The 15,238-nt window shown below is 38.0% G+C and overlaps 1 pseudogene; it reads right to left on the bottom strand.

Moving 5' to 3' along the window:
- Positions 1 to 10,256: 10,256 nt before the first annotated feature.
- On the bottom strand, positions 10,257 to 13,418 carry LOC102439552 (annotated as a pseudogene).
- Between the last annotated feature and the right edge of the window lie 1,820 nt (positions 13,419 to 15,238).

Below are 15,238 nucleotides of genomic sequence, written 5' to 3' on the forward strand. Positions count from 1 at the left end.
TAGAAGTTTATATCCTGTTAAAATACTCACTTAAAATGAAGTCTAAGTAATGACATCTTTTAGAAATTAAAAGTTGACATATTTTTAGCAGTAGAGCTATATATCCAAGAAATACTATAGAAAGTATGCATGCTAAAGGAAAATGATCCCAGTTGGAGAGATAGAATTCTTGAACTGAATGAAGAGCATCAGGAGAGATAAATATGTAGGTAACTTCAAAAGAATATTGACTATAAATGAAGTTAAAGTATTGCAAGATTCTTACATTCTTTGAGAAAGAATGACAGAGGGGTCTTGGGTTTGATTTCTGGTCAAGGGCATGTACCTTGGTTGCAGGTTCCATCCCCAGCCCCAGTTGGAGCACATGTGGGAGCAACCAATTGATATGTCTCTCTCACATCAATGTTTCTCTCTCATTCTCCCACTCTCCCTCCCTTCACTCTCTCTAAAAATCAATGGAAAAAATATCCTTGGGTGAGGTTTAAATGATAATAATACTGCTATTTGTTTCATATATCTTTTAGTTGATTTATAGACAAAAACAGAAGCTTCTGGAAGGATTTGATGTAACTTTTAAAGAAAAACCAACCAAAGCCCAAAAGTGATGTTACCATCAGTGGCATAGGACTTATTAGTGAGTGAGCTGAACCTGGAACACAGGGCACTGGCTGTTCCTCTGGAGTTTTTGCAGCACAACAAATAGGTGTAATGGCAAACATTCCAGAACGTTCTTAGTAATGGAAATGGCCAATTCAAGTTGACAAATTTGAATCTGCCTATTTGCTGTATTTTTTGGGGGGGACGGGGGGAGGGTGAGGAAATACAATAAACAAGAAGAGCTATCAGTCATATTATCAGAAGAACCATTGTTCAAGTCCTATTTTTGCCATTTACTACTTTTGTGACCTTGAGCAAATCCCTTAATCTCCCCGAAGCTGTTTCCTGCACCTGTAAAAGATAATAGCCTCTCCTCAAAATTTGAGGGGGAAATAAAATTATTAATATGATATTTATAATGACCAAGCACCTCGCAAATGATGGATTAACCATTGCTAATTCCATTCATCTTCATCCTGGGTAAATATTAAACAACTATTAGCAATTCTCCAACTTGCACAACCTAAATGTTGCTTCAGAAAAGTTGTTGATTGAGAGGTCCCTATAGGGTAATAGTTGCTTAGTAATAATTAGTCATGGGAGTTTGCCTATTCTATTCCATTTTGGGCTTCCTCAAAAGAGAATATAACAAAAAACTTCTTGAGTACACATTTATTTTTAGCTTTTCTATACATGCCTATTAAGAAGATATTACAGTGTTTCATATATTGTTTGAAAAGATTTTATGGTCATCAGAATAAAAATTGGAAATTTGGGGGGGGGGATAAAATAATCATTTTACTTTCAAAATGTAGTTGCCAATCATTGTTTCTAGTAACAAATATGTCAGCATAATATGTGCTTGAAGGGAAGTGTACACATAATACAATTTTTCTCCTCTTTGCCAGGATGCAATTTTTGCAAGTTGCAACAAACCTCTATAGAATCGAGTTTAAGCAAAGTCTATCTGTATTAAATTAAAATGATATGGAATTATATTCAGCTGGTCAAGCCATTTTCAGTACACAAAATAGCATTTCCAACTGAAAAGCAGAAAATGAGCACCTTGCAAATGTTCGTAAACACAATCAACAATTCATTATGATATCAAGTATCACAAAGTAGGCAGGATCAAAAATAGACACGGGAGGTAATTACAGCGGTGAGCTTCAGTTTGTTAAGTCCACACTTATCTTCTGTGATGCCAATCTCCTTCCTGTTGCTTTTATAAAGACTCAGTAAAAGGCACCATTTTTTCCTTTCTTCCCTTCCTTCTAAAGTGGATTAGCAGTCACAGGATGCTGTCATGTACAAGAGAAAATGTTTGTTCACTTCCATGTTTACATTCTTATATTCCTTCTGTAGCTTGAGAAGATGGAAGAAAGGGGGAAAAATTCTAATTCATCATGTGCATATAATTCCATATCATACTTTACTTGTTTTGTCAAATGAGCTTTTTCTGTGTTGATTTTGAATACAAAATCATGATGTGCTGGAGTCTACATTGACTTTCTTAGTTGGTTTTGTTGTTTTCTGTTTGCTTTTTATGAGGGAGGTGAGGGAAGGGGGCTTACATGTGTTCACATATTTAAAGTCATTTTACTTTCTATGAATCTTCCCTGGGTCTTCAGGAAATGAGTCGAATCTTTGTTCTTGTCTTAGGTTGGCCTATTTTTCCTATCACCAATAAGTCCACATACTGGTGACTTGGTGCCTTTTGCTGGGCTAAGAGCTCTCATTGCTGGTTTTTCCACTCTGGGGATAATTGAGATACATCTATGTATGCCTCTGCCTGAATTGAAAATGAAAAACTTTTACCCATTTACTTAGAAATTTACAAAGGTTAAAATAAATGACTTTTTTTTTCTTTTGTAAGATGGTGGATCCCTCCTTATAAAATTATTAAAAATTATTTAGGGCATCTATAAATGTATCCCTAATTATTTCATACTATTTCATAAGAGTTTTATATACTATTTTAACCTTTTTGCTAGTTTCTAAAAATATAATTGTTTTGTTTTTAAAGTAACTATGTATCATATAACTTACTAAACTCATTTATTAGTTCCGGGTAGCCTTTTTTTTCAAGATTTCTTAAGATTTTTTAAATAAATTTGATCACATAGTCTACAAATAAAAGTGAAAAGTCACTTTTCCTTTCTGATCTGTAAGCATTTCATTTTTCTTTTTCTCTTTAATAAAGTGGCTAGAACTTTCAATATAATATTGAAAGAAATGATAAGAGCAAACATATTTTGTAGGATCCCTTTATCACATTCACAAAGTCCTATTACTAGTTTGCACAAAAATAATGTTTAATTTTGTCATTTCTTTTTCTGTAACTATTAAGATAGTCCCATGTTTTTGTTTTAATTTGCTGATATTTTGTGTATTATCAATTGCTGCATAATATTACCACAAATTTAGCAGCTTAAAACAACATGTATAAATTCCCATTTTTGGTTCAGCAGGTGAGGAGCTTAGAAGTCATCACTCCATTCTAACAAGTGAAAAACTGAACCAACTGAAAGTCAAGAAATCTCAGATCTGGCAGAGAACTGAGGCTACAGGACAAACTAATGACCCCCAAACTTGGGAGACAGATAAGCAGATAGAAAGAATGAATCCCAACTTACTGAGCAAAACCCCACAAGGGTAGGGAAACCTAAACTGTAACTGAAGTATAACTGGAGGCTCTGTGTGGACTTGTCTGGAAGTGAAAATCTCAGGGGATAGGGGCAATGATAATGGGCCTGAACATTTTTGTGAGTTTTATCTCTAGGAGCTGTACCAGGTTCTGACAATAAAAATTGGAGGAAAATGCCCTCACGTGTTAAGCAGGGAGAGGGGCTGTGCAGGAGGCATCTGATGGATGTTTCTCTCCATTCCTTCCCACTCTCTCTAATAATATCAATAAATATCCTATATAATAAAAGCCTAATATGCTAAGTGTCCGGTCGTCCAGTGACCAGTCAACTGTTCAACCAATCAAAGCATAATATGCTAATGATATGCTAAGGCCGCTCAACCACTCGCTATGACGTGCACTGACCACCAGGGGGCAGGTGCTCTGACCGATAGGTTAGCTTGCTGCTGAGGTCCAGCCAATCTGGACTAGGCAAGACGGGGCTGGACATGCCCTGGAGCCCTCCTGCAGTCCCTCCCCAGCCAGTGGGGTCCCTTGGTTTGGCCTGTGCCCTCTTGCAATCTGGGACCCCCTCAGGGGGATGTCGGAGAGCCAGTTTCAGCCCTATCCCTCAGGCAATTCCCCTTGGGAGGGCACCAGACTCAGGGCCCAGGGCTGGCGAGCGCTGCTGCTGCAGAGTGAGCCTCTCTTGGGACTGATGGGGCATGAGCCCGCGGCAGGTGCATGGGGCCAGGATGAGCGGGAGAGGCAGGTAGGAGCTGTAGGTGGCGTTGGACTGCGGGTTTTGGCCTGATCCCTGCAGGCCACCCAGAAGGACCCCACCAATGCACAAATTCGTGCACCGGGCCTCTAGTTTAAAATGAATAAATTAAGTAAATGCTCAATTGAAACCATAAAAGACAGAAAAAGAATGGCAAACAAAAATAGGAACAAAGGCAACAAATAGAAAACAGTAACACATATGGTAGATATGAATCTAGTTATATCAGTAATCACATTGAATATTAATAATCTAAATATACCAATGAAAAGAAAGATATGTCAGTGTATTAAAAAACAAAACAAAACAAGGCCCAACTCTATGTTGTCTATAAGAAACCCACTTTAAATACAAAGACACATATAGATGAAAAGTAATGGGATACAGCACCAGAAGTGAACTCTAATGTAAACTGTACATTCGGGGTGATAATAATGTTTCGATGTAGGGTCATCACTTTTAACAAGTGCACCACTCTGGTGGGAGAAGGTTGGTAAAGGGGGAAGTTACTTTAATTCTATTATATGCTGCCTTAGAAGTCCATAGTCATACATATATGTTGTATTCTGTTCATAGTTCATCCAGTCAATTCATTTCTTTTTAGTTTACCTGTTAAGATAACTTAAGACTCTTTATTTCTTTTAAAGACAAAACTTTAAATATTATTTAAAATTTTTGAATTTTGGTGAAGTTCACTGAAAATGTCCAGATACTACTTTCTCCTCCTCCTCCTCCTCCTCCTCCTCCTCCTCCTCCTCCTCCTCCTCCTCCTTCTCCTTCTCTTTACCTTTGGCTATTTTCTATTTTATATACTTTAATTTGCTATTGAAATATATATACCTATATACCAAAGTTATATATTTCACTTGAGTCAATGTAGGTCAAGCATTTGATTTCAGCCTTAGGTCAAAAGTTTGAGGAATGTGATCCAAGCAAGGCAGTCACTTTTAAGATGAAGATTCTTACCCAGTCTTCTCTTTTTTGATTTGGGCATCCTTTTAAGTGCACAGAAAACAGAGACAAACAGTGACTCAGAACCACTCAAATCATAAGTGTCTAAAAATGAGATTTTCCTCAGCTAATATATCACATTTGGTGGAAACTTGTGAATTGATCTCAATAATAATATACAAATCCCCTAGAATTATCTTTCTTCAATTGTAAAACTGAACCAGGGCAGACCTATGGAATTATTCATTTTGAGGCATATGCCCTAGTCATATACTAAAGTTAGGCATTCTCTGATTTTCCTTTCTTCTCTTCCATCCTAATTTTATTATCGTCTGTCTTGCTTTCCCTTAAAACTCTCTGACTTAATTTATCTAAAATTAGTTATTTTATTTTACTAATTTATTTATTCCCTTTATCTAAATTCTAGCTCACTTTTATCATGTGAATGAAATAATTTAAAACAATTTATCTTGATTCATTCTTAAAAAGTTTTAAAAAGAAATTAAAGTACCTTTGGATACTTCAGAGTAAATTGCCACAGGTTGGTATCTTCATTAGCCTATAATTTCTATGTCTCCTAAGACATAATGGTTATTTTGTATGTGAGAGTAAATTGTAAATTTGGTTACACTTAGGGGATTTCCCCATTCTATGGAATTTGGATTAAGCTCTTATTTTGACACTGACTTTTATTTCAGCATAAATCAAATTCAAGCAACTTGACCAAATCATTAAGGCTGTTTCTGCCCAGTGAAAAGGAACAACAAACTTATAAAACACTTGATTCAAATCACAATTTTTTTGTTGTTGACATTATTGACTGAGTATATTTTCTGGATTATGCTCTCTTAGTCACATGAATCTCACATTTAAAAAAATCTTTTATAAGAAAAATTGAAATGAATAAAAATTCTCTGAAAAATTCCATAAAAAGTGGTTTCTGGGATTAAAGATAAAAGCTATAGTAATGTCCAGAATTTTTATTTGTGATCAAACCTCTGGTAACATTTATGTACTTAGAAGTGAACTTGTTTATTTGCAAATACAACTTGTCTCCTAAAATAGGATAAATAAAAATAATTGTGTTCAATTTTTAAATTTTATATGTTAATAAACACCTCTCTTCAACTAAAAAGAAAGAACACCTTAGACCAGCAATTTTCAACCAGCGTGCTGTAAGAATTTTTAAAACATGCAATACCTGATTAGTAGGTCAGGGCACTGACCTCTTTTCCCTTAGATTGTCAAATTAAAAAATGACAACAGCCAACACAACAATAGTCATCTGGTGTGAATGCATCAAAAGTATACCTACTATTTTGTCAGATCAGCAAAAAGTCTATTTTTTGGTGCGCCGCAGAATTTTAGGAACTCATTTATGAGTGCCATGAGATGACAAAGGTTGAAAATCTCTGCCTTAGACAAGCATGTTTCGCACTGCAGATCACACACAACCTATGATACTGGGAGTCAACACTGAATTGTGGCCACGAATAAAATTAAATAGAATAGAATGGGGAAAAAAAGGAAACATCAAAGGACCTCCCATGTGATATTGTCTTGTAAGTCACTTACACTATATATGCCTGTTTTTGTGTGTCAGGATGTGAAATGTAGGTTGTGGTCAAACAATCTGAAAGCCACTGCCTGAGACAGCACAACGGCGGCGACCAAAATAACAGTGCGATGGTGAAAGCATCTGTTGAGGGTAGGCAGGCCTTACAAGCTTCTGCTCTGGTGAGTGACTGTCATTATCTATAAACATTCTTAAGGTAAAAGTTCTTAAGCACAAGAATTTGTGAAACCCCAAAAAGCCAGACTTCAGCCACTGGAATGTGTCTCAGCAGAATTGTAACCTCGCTCTGGCTTGTCAACATGTCCTCAGTTTAAGAAACACAACAGTCTGGTGGGGAATTTGAGAGACACTTTTATGAGATGCTTTTGCAGCCTTTTCTGTACCATGGATATGCCTTTCTCCTCTCACTGACTCAGCAAGAAAAACGTAACCAATACATCTTCTGTCTTCTCTCTTCGTCCAAGCAGAGCTGAGGGCTCCATTACACCACCTTCCCATCATTGTCTTTTCTGACTTTTAATTACTACTTTTACAGACTATCCATTGTCCAATAACATAGTCTCAGAAAATACATTCCGGAGAGAGACTTGATGGAAATCTGCTATTTGTCCCCTTTTAGTCTACTCATTCCCTACTTAACCACAACTAAAGCAATATCTGGCTGCGATCCTTTTATGTACAACTTTCAGCAGTTTAATCATTTCCTTTGTGATCAGGGGTATTTGTTAGCGGTAATAATGGGCACAATGGAAAGTCTTATGTGAGCCTCAATGCATATGACGAAAGGACTGCCCTCCTTTATTCTGACAGCTGAGAGTAAATGTGCTGAAGTTTGGATGAGGTAATGCTCTCGGGAAGTGGCTTGGGAGAAGTTTCCCCCGCCTCCCAACAGTTTTCATGATCCTCTTGGTCCCACAGGAGGTTCTATCAATGCCCCATGAAAATGTAACACTGAGCTCAGGCCTAATTTTGACGTTTAGATAGGACATTAAATCACAGTGAGCTGTTAGTCCCGGGGGACCAAGTCCTTCCTACCCTCTCTCTCCCTGCCCCTCTCATTTTTTTCTATCCAATCTTCCCCAACACTCCTTTTCCAGGTGTGACCATCAGTGGGCTAATAGAGAATTGTGTTTAGATAGAACAGAAGGTTTACTCTTGACCAAGTGGATTTTCAACCTTTTGTAGCTCTGAGCCATTCATATCCATCTGTCCCCAACATTTAAATTTTTCTGCAGCTTCATACCCACAGAGTCTGAACCCCGTCTCCCAGTGAGAAGTTATTAAATTTCTCAGGATGGCATTTTACAACATGATTTAGTATTAATCATCAAGTGCAGTCTACTCTTAAGAGGTTCTCCAAGGTATCAGTAGTTTATTAGATCTAAAAGTAGCTCTGGCTAATTTACATCCTTTAATACACAAATAGGTCTAGGACTAGGTTTAAGTTTTCTCTGTATGTCTTATGTATGTATGTATGTATTTATTTATTTATTTATTTGTTTATTTGTTTGTTATTGCTGCTGTGCTTTTAATGGAGGGAGATATAAAATGCATCAATGCATAAGACTGTTTTATATACTCATTAACATAGTGATTAATGTAAAATTAGGAATACACATTCTGTTAAACCTCAAAACTTCAATGTTTCCTGCAACCTCAGATAATGGGAAGAATTCTTAGTGTTTTACTCACTACCTTTATTAAAGTTCTAAAGAGTGTCTGGGGTGGGGGCTGGGCCTAAAAATAATAGAAGTTTTTTTTCAGCTGTGGTTCAATCATACCAGTGAAGCTGTATAGTGAACAGCACTGCCGGACTGTGAAATTTCCCCCAAAGCACTTTCTAGATGACAACATCACAAACCTTAAAAATAATTCCAATACCATATACCAAAGCAGGTTGAGTGGCTTAATAGCTTAAAGGTCTGGAAAGCAGCTATAACAGAGAATTTAAAAACATTATAAATCCCATTTCTCTCCTACAGAGAAACTTTTTAAAGCATGGACATGACTTTAAGTATATTAAGAAAACATCAGCTTTCATAAAGCTTCAATAAACACCCTGAGGCACAAGTGTTCAAAGCGGCCTGTTCACTAAAATGTCACCGCATTATACTTCTAGAGGTAAGGCTTGCAGTAAGAGGACATTACATTTATCCCTAGTTAAAAGCACCAGGTGTCAAGCTCAACTTCTATTTACACGGAATGCACCAATAACCAGCCCTTAGGATAATGAATAGTTCAAATACTACATTTCCAACATATTTTGCCTTTTGCTCTTTGATTGGTCGGCATTGGAGATCCTTTGCCTGCATTTCTTCAGAATATTTTCAAACAGGTTAGGATCACCTAGGATATTGTCTTGAAGCAATGCAGAGACCTTCTAAAAGAGCTCACTAGATTCTTTAATATTATTTAGAGCATGAAATAAAGACAAAATTTGTAGCAGTTAAATTTATTCCAAAAGAAAATAATATAGAAAATAACATGGGCTAAAATGTTGTGTAATTAATGTCAAAATTTGCCCAAGATGTTTGGTACACATTTTGCCTTAAAAGAGGTCACTATAGCCGAAACTGGTTTGGCTCAGTGGATAGAGCGTCGGCCTGCGAACTGAAGGGTCCCAGGTTCGATTCCGGTCAAGGGCATGTACCTGGGTTGCGGGCACATCCCCAGTAGGAGATGTGCAGGAGGCAGCTGATCGATGTTTCTCTCTCATCGATGTTTCTAACTCTCTATCTCTCTCCCTTTCTCTGTAAAAAATCAATAAAATATATTTAAAAAAAAAGAGGTCACTATATTCTCAAGGTTAGCTATTTGTGTGAAATATTCTATATAATAAAAGGCTAACATGCAAATCAACCAAACGGAGGAATGACTCGTCGCTATGATGCACACTGACCACCAGGGGGAAGATGCTCAATGCGGGAGCTGCCCCCTGGTGGTCAGTGTGCTCCCACAGGGGGAGCGCTGCTCAGCCAGAAGCTGGGCTCATGGCTGGTGAGCCCAGTGATGGTGGTGGGAGCCTCTCCTGCCTCCATGGCAGCACTAAGGTTGTCTGACTGACAGCTTAGGCCCGCTCCTCATGGGGAGCAGGCCTAAGCCGTCAGTCCCTAAGCCGTCAGTCGGACATCCCCCAAGGGATTCCGGACTGTGAGAGGGCACAGGCCAGAATGAGGGACCCCCTGCCAAGGGCATGAATTTCGTGCACCAGGCCTCTAGTACTATATATTAATCAAGCAGAAGAAATAATGATTTCCATCACTAACAGAAGAAAATCCACAGCAAGGGAAATGTCTAGAGAAGGATAATCAAAAGGTTAAGGAAGGTTACTAGCTTTAATCAACAGCTTGATTATAGCGTTATCTCATTTTTAAACCTGCAGCATTTTAATGTACTAGTAACAACCCAAGCTAAGGAGCCATGGAGGCTTATGAAAGAAATATCCACTAAGATGCTGTGTTGCTAGTGTAGTGGTGTTTAAGTTAATACTTTGTAAGAAGGAACTGAATCACCTCAGCATCAACAAGCAGCCATTTTCTTTTACACAGTAACTCCTAATTTGATGAATTATTTCTCTTCACCAATTCAAAATTCAGCAGGAAAGAACTAAGCTGACTGGTCACACCCAGAAACACAATGATTTGGCAAGCTGCAGTCACTCTGTTCGTGGAAGTGTGATAATTTCCAAAACAGTTGCTTGACACTAGTACTCCATTCCTTCACATCTATAGAGGAATTCGATACAACCTCTTTTCTTCATCAACTTTGAGCTTCATACAGGCAAAGAGATCGGAAACTACTGGGGGGCCATAACAGTCTGGGGAAAGTTGTGTTCCTCTTGTAGGGGTGACTTAAGTGGTACTTCCTTGGCCTCCTTTTGAAGTATCTTCTGAGGATAACTGGCTGAGGTTTCCCGTCTTCTTTCCTGGCCAGACCCAGTCAGTTGTGTTGAAGGAACACCTGGAAGCGGTCACAGGACTCACAATCTTTTTTTGCCAGCTCTGTCCTCGATACTAGGCACTTCCTTGGGATATCTTTCTTTACATGAGGGTGGGATGAGCCACTCTGAGAAGAGATTGTTCCTTATCACGTGGAAGGAACCAGCAATTCTAGAAGGAGCCAATGTGTTTGGTGTCTTAGCTTGATCTGTTGGCTCTTTTTGGAAGGACAGAGTCACATATTCAGGGAATCTATAAACTTCTCAGATTCTGAGTCCCCAGGCCTACCATTTTTATCCTTCTCTTCTTTCTCCAGCAGCTATTTACACACAACTTCCCTCTCACAATTTCACCACACACACACTGCAAAGCTTGTACAGGGCTCATTGGCTTTGCAGACCACCTGGGCTTTATATGGGTCCTGATGGTTCTGGACAAGCCAATCCTCAATAATCATGCTGGGAGTGGACAAGGGTTTTGTGGCTTCTGTGTGATCATTCAGACACCAGATTCCCCAGGTTTTCAACCTCCACGCCCTGGGGCTGCTTGCCCTAACAATGATACAGGAAATGGGCTTGACAAGCCAATCATTCCCACTGTAGGACTCCTGAAACACCTGCAACAAGGACTTAAACTTCTCTCTCATCTCACAGCTGCCATTCCCAGGCTTCTCCAGATTTTAGGATTCTAAGGGAGCCAACAGCCAATCAGGAAGATTCATGTCATCTTGATCCAGAAGCTTTAGATCTTCAAACTTTTAAGTATCAGTGAAGTAAGAACTGGTGGTAGAATAACTGCTACTCTTTTGGTAACAAGTTTTCAGGAACTTCTTGTTGCTGATTCTTGTGGAGCTAGTTTTCCAAGCCCTTTAGGTTGCCCCAGACATTATTCAAGAAGTTGCAGGCTCTGGCAGAAGTCTGACTATTCTTCAAGGTCTGCTTTTGGGTGAGTCACCTCTGGAGATTGGGGCTCGGTGTGTAAGAAGCCTGATAACCATTGACTGGTTTGCTTCCAAGGAGCCAGTCACTGAGAGAAACAACTGTGGTGCTGATGTCTGCTCTGGCAAGCATCTTTTCTCCATGGAGGGCCCAATATTTGATGAATTAGCGTGAGCCATCAAGTGCTCAGGAATTCAGATGGTTTGGGGGACCCCAATGTGGTGACGGTCTGGCACAGAGCAGTTGTGTCTGCTTCAAAAAGGAGGACAGTCAAATCTTTAGGTTTGAGGGTCAAACAGCCGAGTATCTCCAGACACACAGAGACTTGATTGGCTAGCTCTTCATCCAGTTGATGAATAAGATAATTGAACGTGCCCAGAAACCACTAGAGCTATTAGGCCTGCTGAAGTGTCTCCTCTTTACATTGATAGATGAGATCCCCCTATTCATATAATCACACCTCATGGCTTCAAAGGCATTCTGAGTGATGGCTTATGTATCTGTGTTTTGATCTCCCACAAATTACCTTTAATTTGCTGCTCAGCCCACAGAACTCCACCAATAGCAAGCTCCAAGTTACTCTGTGCATCACAACATTTCAAAAGGGGCTCTCTATTAATTACTGGAGCCATTCTGATCCTATGAGGTATTGATTCTGCTCACTGTTCCAGCTACAAGTGCAACTCTGGGTGATCCAAGGGGACCTTCAGTGGAGAGACACCACCTGATGCAAGCCAAGGGCCAAAAAAGTTGTCAACGTTTTTTAAAATAAGAAAATATTGGTATCAAACTTACCCTTTTCTCAGAACTTCTTCACCTTCATGAAAAGGTAGAAGAAAGAGCCTGCCCGCTGGGGAAGATTAAATTGAAAAATAATTTAATTAAAATGCATCTGTTCTTGCCAGTCTGCCAGGATCTAATCATTTCAAATGGTACTCTTTCAGGCCAGAGTGGCCTTTGTTCTTATTTTGGAAATAACACAAATCTAATATTTCACAAATATCTTTTATTTTGTAAATCCAAAAATTCGCCCTCTCAAAACCACATCTAGTAGAATGTCATAATAATATTTTGAAAGTGGAGAAGAAACCAGAAGAAAAAATTTATTTAATAATCTTTCTTAATTTTCAGGAAATATTCATACTACATACAAATATATATGGCATATATCAATCACAATGTATTAGTCATAAAGTATAAATTATTTTAAAAATATTTCGTAAAATTAAAAATACACGTGCCCCTTTATCTTGAACCATAAATAACCTCTTCAGACTTATAACATTAATCCAACCAATTTTAAAGACAGCGAAGCTTTGCATGGAATGTTCCAGAATGCTGCTACGGGGCCCCAGAGTGCCAGTCATTTTAGGGATATCCACCAATTGAATACCAGCTAACTTGAGAATAAAAATAATTTGATAAGAAATGCAATCTAAGAATTTGGATCTCATTCTTTCTGACAAGTATAAAGAATCTGAGGATTTGCAAGCTTGCCTTGGAAAAACAGGACGAACTACAAAGCTTACTCTAAGTATAGGTGGGCAGGGGCAAGGGTTATCTTTTAGATCCATCAGGTTAATAGGTAACAAGCTAATTTAAGCTTTGGCAAGTTATGTGATCACTGTGATAATTGAACAATTGCCACCTCACTTGGTATTGCCCTATATCACCTCACCACCTCTAATGACCCCTCAAATCATAATATAGAAAGATAATTTACCATTTATTATTTATGATAGCATACATTTTATTAATTATGATATTTATTAAAGTCTGTTATTGATCCACTGCTTTCCTTGTGCACTGCTCTTTGAGGGCAATTTCATCCATTCTACTGTCTTAGCATCACTTACATGCAGATGACTTCTAAGTTTTCTTCATTAGCCTAGATCTCACCCCTGAGCTTCCAGGTAGACATCTCACCAGCACAATCCACAGGCATCTCAAATTCACTATGTTCAAACCAGAACCCACTGTCTTCTTTCAAATCCCCTTCTTCCATCAGCATTCCCTTTTTATTTTAGTGAAATTGCAATCTTCCCAGTCAATGGAGAGAATGGAGGGATTCTTGGCTCTTCCTCTTAGCCTTCATAAATAATTCAGCAGGTCTCAATATTTCTTAGTTTGGCCTTTCATCTCATCTCTTTCATTTATTCAGCAAGTGTGTAATACATGCCTACCACACGCAAGGCACTCTTCTAAAGTTGAGTTTACTTTGAACAACAAAATGTTAAAAATCCCTGCCCTTCTGGAGATTTCATTCTCATTGTAGGAGACAGAAAATAAACAATAAATATAATACATGAATTATAAGAAGCTGATGTGTTCTACAGACTAACATAAATAGCATATGTTAGTGAGGATCAGAAATGTAGAGAGGATTAGAACTTTGTGGGTTGGTCAGAGTAGACCTTATTGATAAAGTAACAGTTGAGCAAAGATTTAAAGAATGTATATAAGTTAGTTATGCAAATATGGGAGAATTGTGAGGAGGAGGATGATAACTAAGTCAGGGTGTGTGTGACGGTTGGAAGAGTAGCAAGACCAGTGAGCCTGGAGATCACCTCCTTAGTCAAGATCATACTTATTCCTTCTGAATATTCCCTTTCCAGTCAAGTCCCTCTCTACTCTGTCTTTTACCAGTCCTGAAAGTTAATTCTCTGCTACTTAAATTGCTGTGATTCTCCTCTTTAAACTTTTCAATGACTTTACACAGACCAAGAGAAGCAGTTAAACTGAACTGGTGTATAAAGGTTTCCATAATCTTCTTTGTGTTTACTTCTATAGGAATATATCACTCTTCATCCCATCTACTTGATTTCAAACCATACTCAACTCTGTAGTTTCAATGACATCAATTTTTGCCTCTATAACTCTATGTTGTGCATTCTTTGTGAACTTTCTATCCATCTTTTATCAGGCTAAATAATACTCATCATACTTCAGCTCTTTCCACCCCCAACACAGATAAAATTCAGTAGAGCTCTTTTTTTTCTATCTATGCATATCTTTAGTTTTGCTCTTATTAATTATGTTATAAATACATTTTTATTTAGGCCTGTCTGAGTATAAAGAATGTATGCCTTCTGGAGAGTAGATGCCCAGTAAATATTGGTTGAATAGATGAATGATTATTTTCATGTCTAACTTGCTATAAAACGGAGAGATTTCAGTTGAACTCTAAGATGAACTTTCAAATGTTTCCAATTGTTTTAAGATAAAATTCCAGTTTCTTTGCCTGGCTTGGGCCTCAAAATGTTAGAACTATTTGGCTTTTCAAATTATATGTGTGTAATCATTCATCTGCTCAGTCATTTTTTAACTGGGTATCTCCTATGCAAAAGGCATACAGTCTTTATGCTTAAGGAATTAAAAGCTTAATAAAAAACATTATATATAGTGTATATACTGTCCTCAATTTACTATAACTTCGCTTATCTGGTTGCTTGATAAGGTCTTTGTTTTCCCACAAATACACTGTTCTCATTCCAGCCTCCAAAACTCTGCTTTAATGTTCTCTTATTCTCTTTCTTGTGAAACCTGTGTTTTTCCCCTCTATACTCTGTAGTGTCATTAGAGTGAATATTTGCTGAAGAACTTGGTATGTCTAATACTAGAATGGGCTAAAGAGGTCTATGGATGTGTTATATTTGGAGATGGTTAATTAAAGCATGAACAAGTATTGTCCCAAGCCAATTTGGAATTCATCTCTGTGTAAGAAGAACACAGAAAATAGTGTGATAAAGGCCTGGGGTGGGGCAGAAGCTAGGAGAGAGGGGGCAAAGAGGGAGAAAATTGGGGGACATCTATAATACTGTCAAAAATGAA

The sequence above is a fragment of the Myotis lucifugus genome, unplaced genomic scaffold, assembly GCF_000147115.1.
Source record: "Myotis lucifugus unplaced genomic scaffold, Myoluc2.0 scaffold_102, whole genome shotgun sequence".
Classification (NCBI taxonomy): Eukaryota; Metazoa; Chordata; class Mammalia; order Chiroptera; family Vespertilionidae; genus Myotis; species Myotis lucifugus.